We start from the raw sequence: 6,000 nt of genomic DNA on the forward strand, positions 1-6,000 counted from the left end.
GTGCTTAATAAATTTCAAGAATTCTTGAGCTTCTTCCTCATTCACAGGCTTTTTAGTTTCTTGCATGGGTGGAATTTCTTGCTCGACCTCGACTTCGTGCATCACTTTGCTTTCCCTTTTGTTTTGAGTCGTTACTTTTCTTTCTTGGCTCAACTTCTTTAGAATAGCATCGTCCACTTGAGTAAAATGACCTACCTCCCCAACATCTTGATTATGGCTTTGGACTTTTCAACTTCCGTTAACGATATTAACATCATATCTCCATGGTACTGCTTTTTTGTCCTTATACGGAAAAGGAGACGGTACTTCAATTACCATCTGTGGTTTCAACGGCTTTCTCATCGCGTCGTAATAAATTATCAACGGTCGATCAGCACTATAAAGAGGCCCTGATGATTGGCTATCAGAGACGCATACTTCTCTTTCGTTGGCATCTTCCCTCTTATTAAGGACCTTGATCTCCTTATTATCCATCCGGTCTTGAAGTAACCTTTTAAAGTCCTCACATGACTGAATGTCATGTCCAACAATCCATGAAAATTGCAAAACTTTGACCTTCTTCTCCAAAAATTCTATCGAGTGGTGAGCAATCCTTTCTTAACCAATACCTCCCAGATTTTACGTAGGCGTCCTTATTTCAAACACATCTCCTGTCCTTCCATTCATCCTCTTTCCCCACTGTGTTCACATTCCCTTGGTATGGTTAGGAAACGGGTTTCCGTGGCGTTCTTGGCACTATCGAATCGTAGGATACCGCGTCAATGAGTCCTTGAACTCTTCTTTTGAAAGCAAGGCAGTTCTCGATGAGAGTGCCCCTGGTTTCTGCGTGATATGCGAACTAGCGTTTGGATCGTACCATTTCGGGTATGGAGGTTTAAGGGGTGCCATGTAATGGGGTGATATTAATTGCTTCTCCAAAAGTTTTGGGTATAATTCCCCATATGATACAGGAATAGGGGTGAATTGCTGTCTCTCGGGATTGGGCCTTGTTGGTCTTGGTTCATTTCTGGGTTGGCTTTGAGTGGGTAGAGTGTTTTGTGGGAATGTGGTGACGGGTCTTTGGTTGTTGGTGGCGTATACGGGGTAGGACGGATGTGGTGCTTGGTAGTAAGGGGTTTGAGGGGGATAATAGAAATTTAGGGGTGGATAATTTCGAGGTCGGGGTTGGTTAGGATACGAATTGGGAATGTAACGACTCTCAGTTCCCACCATGTGGGCTTCTGGTTCTTTCTTCCTTACGGTTGCTGCTTTCTTTGAGCCTTCTGATCCTTCCATTCTACCACTTTTGACGGCATTCTCTATGAGTTCACCGGATATTACGATATCCAAAAAATCCTTCGTAGCACTTCCCACCAGCTTGTCATAGAATGGTGCTTTCAGTATTGATGAAAAGGACCGTTATCTCGGTCTTAGTCGATGGAGGCTCCACTTGGGCGAGATATCTCTCCATCTTTCTGCGTCTTGTCTAAAGGATTCTCTGGTTTCTTCTCCATCATCTACAAGGTCATACTGATGCGGCACCATATCCGATACATGCTTGTCTTGCTGCAAAATCTTGACGCCAAGTCCTTCTAAGATCGAATCTTTTCTCTACTAAGTTGATTGTACCACCAAGAAGTGACCTGTTAGACTATCTTGAAAGCAATGTATGAGTAGTTTATCCTCATTCACATAACCGAGTTATTTTTGACAAAACATGACCAGATCGCCTTTGGACATCTTGTCCCATCATACTTCTCAAAATCAGGCACTTTGAACTTCGGGGGCAAAATCAGATCAGGTACCAAATTGAGTTCTTTGGCACCTAGTGCGGAGAAGACTTCAGTGCCTTCTATCGCTTTGAGTCTTTCCTCTAGACCCCTATATTTTGCGTCATGGTTATCCGATTTCAACTTGGCTACCTCTGCTGGGTCATCCAGATCTGGGACTAGTGGATTAGCAGGACTAGCCCCTGGGTTTGACGTGAATATTCCTTGCCCCAAATTAGTGGGTGGAGCAGGTGGCATAGGTCGATGTTCCAATCTAGTGGGTTCCCCTTGAGTATACCCTCTCTGTGTTGTATACGCGAGCAGTAGAGTGAATCCTGGGGGATAGAGTGGATCCTGATCGTGGTGAATTCTTGATCGAGACTCCTCGATGTCGAGGCTCGCATGGGTCCTTTTCCTTTAACTAGAGTGACATCATCTCCATCATCTTGGCCATTTGATCTCTTTGCTCGAGTGATTCCTCTCGAGATCTCACCATTAGGTCTCTCGTCTCTTGTTGCGATTTGCCGCTTGCTCTTGCAATTCTCTTTGAGCCTTTTCCATCCTTTCAATTCTCTCATTGAATTCACTTCCATCACTCTAGCTTGTCGGCGCGTTTTATCTTGATGACGTGGTTCCATCTTGTGGTATTACAACTGCGAATTATATATTTTGTCTTCAAATGACCGAGTATGGGATATGCAATGTATGGATGAATGCATGAATGAATGCACGAATGTCAAAATGTTAATATGTTAATTATGCAAGGAATGCAAAAAATTGGTGTTAATTTCAAGGTAGCCCCATATTTAGGCATTTCATTTATCAACATAGTCTATTACACAAAGTTTCCATTTTTCCAACGGTTACACAAATTTCCTAGCCACATTGCCTTGTTTCTTCACTTGCTCTAAAAACTCTGATATGCTCGATCTTCGGCTCGGAGGAATTGACAACCGAGAGCTTGACTTCATCGATAATTGAACAACTTGTATAGCCGCTTTGCGAATTTCATTGATCAAGAAGTCGAGTTGCATTTCTTTTTCTTTGAGAGTTCCTTCATACGCGTGAATGTCCCTATCGTACTGCTCACTCTTTTCTTCTAGAGTCTTCAGGAGGTTATCTAATTGTTGTTGACGAGATTGCGTATATTTTCTAGATCTCGTGTTTTCCTTTTAATTCTTGATGTTGGATGACTATTCGCCAATTCGCAATCACTATTTCATACTCGGCGTTTTCCTTCTTAACTCTATCACAGGTAGCAGCTGCTTTTCTACCTCTTTCTTTGCTTTTCCTTCCAAAACTCCATTCCTTCTTTGATATTGCTAATTTCTTCCTTCCATTCTCATTGTCGACTTGCCCAACCCGCTATTCTTTATAGTGCTTCTTAATTTCTTGTTTTCCAAATGAAGGTCCCTTAAGTCGTTTCTCATAATCTCGGCTTCTCTTTGTACTTTTTCAGTTCTGGACCTTTCAACCTGAACTTCAATCTTGATTGATAGTTTTCTTCTTGAAGGGCACTAAGGTCCCGAGACATCTTGGTCTTTTCTCGTTCAATTCTTGTCTTGCCACTTCTAGCTCGAACGGCGTTTCCTTGAGAAAGGATTCTGGATGGGGTGGTTTGTTGACGAGATTTGCTGACTATTTACCCGTTGCTTCCTCCATACGCCGTAATCTTGGGTAAGGGTATCAGCATACAAAGCTAATTCCATGAAATGAATTTCCTTCCAAGACTTTGCGGTGTTTGGACTCTCTTCATATATCCTTCACCCGCAGCGAACTTTCGAATCGTGCTAATCCTCCGATTGCGGGAGGAATTGTCGTGAAAAAAATTGCCTTTGGACCAATAGCGGAGCATATCCAACTCCTCCCCATAACCCAAGTAAAGGTACCCAATCTTGGCTTCCACATTTGTATAGCGAGCGAAGGACGAATCCGGTGCTCTCCATGTTATATCCTCGGCGAAGATTACGAAAGATCGATACCCAATGTTGCTCGGTGACTTCCTTGGCCATTCTTTCTTGAGGAAAGCTTCTAGCGGGAGAATGTTTTAGAAAACATATGGAATGGAGTCGCTTTACCTTCCGAAGTGACTCAAAATCCAAACATTGAGCAAGCTGCAGATCCGATAAATCGTCCCTCCCTTTTCTTCGACAACTACTCGGGGACACGAAGGTTTACGCTAGGATGGTTGGGACGGGGTTGACTCCTTGTTTTAACCTTTGAAGAAATCAACTCGCCACTTCGAGATGTCCGAGAACCTTTGGGAAAATAACCAAACCATAAATGGCCAGCGAATAGATTTACCCTTTTGACATGTCGGGATGGTTCGAGTCAAATCTCGTAGGGAGGACCATGGAATGCAAATGGTTTCGTTCTTCTTCTTTATCATCTTTCAGCCCATGCATCGGTCATGTCATCGGTCTCACTAACTTTTTCTTGAAGGTCATCGGCTTAGGCTCATTCACATATATTTTGCGAATTGTACATTGTCGGTCTTGGAGTAAAGCGACATACTCTTCTATAGTTGGAGTCATGTCTTCTTGATTGAAGGTGAAACAACGATAAGTTTGGGTCCCGAAACGAACCATGGCTTGAATCAACTGTTCATCTACGGATGGTGATCGGTGAGCTATATCTCCATACCTCTCAGTGAAAATGTCTCTAATGTCTGAATCCCACTGATTCCAAATTTGAACCAAATCTTCGAGGTTATTTTGGCGAACATTCACAGTTATTTGTTCGGGCAAATTGGCAGCACACCTTTCCACAAGACTATCCCCCTTGTCCCTCTGAGTTTTTAGAGACCGGTCCGAACCACGGCATTCTTCTCGATCATTTGTGTAATTGACTCCTCCATCGAAACCCGTTTTTTGGCAACCAACCTTTAATCGACACCTTCCTAATATGATGCCTACGATGCATGATGAAAATAAAAATAAAACAAACAAACTCGGTTAGTAAACACAACAATTATAATTTGAAAAACAAATTAAACTACCCAATCAATTCTCTTGAAAGGTAAAAGGCATTTTCCCGTGTGCTTATTTTGGTGACTATAAGCGGACGAGGTTCGTCATGGCTCTAATTGGATAGCTCGTATGGTTCATTATATGCAGTCTCGGTTCTAGACAGTACTTCGAATTGCTCGTACTATCATGTACTAAGATTAGCACGAAGCCTCGGTCATAACCCATCACAGCTCACGAGTTCAATTCGAGGATTACATTTACTTATGCTTATGCGGAGGGACAAGTTAACTCACGAAAGTATAAGTCATATGTAACCCGAAAGTATTCACTAGCCTGTGCGGAGGGACGAGTTAACTCACGAAGGCATATCGTTTACTTTCACTTAAGCGAGACGAGCCGGGTAGAGAGCTTTATGTTATGCAAAATGCAAGTGCACGGTGTGTGGAGAAAAACTCATAAACCTTTGTGTTTTACTTAAAGGAACTAAACCAAAACCATAAAAGTTTACTTTGAACAAGGAAATTTGAAAATTTTAACAACACATGCTTAACTCGACTCGACTCTCAAAAACGCGTCCCCAGTGGAGTCGCCATTGTATTCTGACGAAAAAAATTTTACACTTGGTCGCTAATTATGGTGATTTATTAAACATTTGAAAACCAACTTCCGATTTTATTAACAAAGGGAGTCGCCACCGATCCTTTTTATAGGTGTGATCGGACACCTAATAAAATTATTTTAAAACAAAAGAAGGCCAAATTTAGGTCTACGTGAAAGTTCGAGAGAAAAATTGGGGTTCGGAGTCGATTCTGTGAGGAAGGTATTAGCACCCTCACGACACCCAAAATTGGTATCTCATAAACATGTATTGACTTGATTTTCAAAAATACGAGTTCAACATAATATTTAATCGTGATCCGATTGAAAAATAGGAATTTTTAGTTTTCGATTTTTTTTTTAGAAAGGGTGTCTCGTTTCACAAGCCGACGAATTTCACCCAACATAGCGATGAAATTGATAGCTTAATATTAAATCGGTACATTGCCTTATTTTTGAAATTAATTAAAACATGAGAAAAATATTCCTAAAGTGAGAAATTAAAATAGATAAAGAGCAAAAAAAAAAATGATATCATTAATGAAAAATATTAACATGGAATACTAGAATATTAAAATAACAATAATAATGATATTTACAAAATAGAAACAAGTCATGTACTAATAATAAAATAGGAAAAATGATATATTTGGTAATAATAATATAAAATAATAATATGTACATAA

This window comes from Gossypium arboreum, chromosome 7 (genome assembly GCF_025698485.1).
Source record: "Gossypium arboreum isolate Shixiya-1 chromosome 7, ASM2569848v2, whole genome shotgun sequence".
Lineage (NCBI taxonomy): Eukaryota > Viridiplantae > Streptophyta > Magnoliopsida > Malvales > Malvaceae > Gossypium > Gossypium arboreum.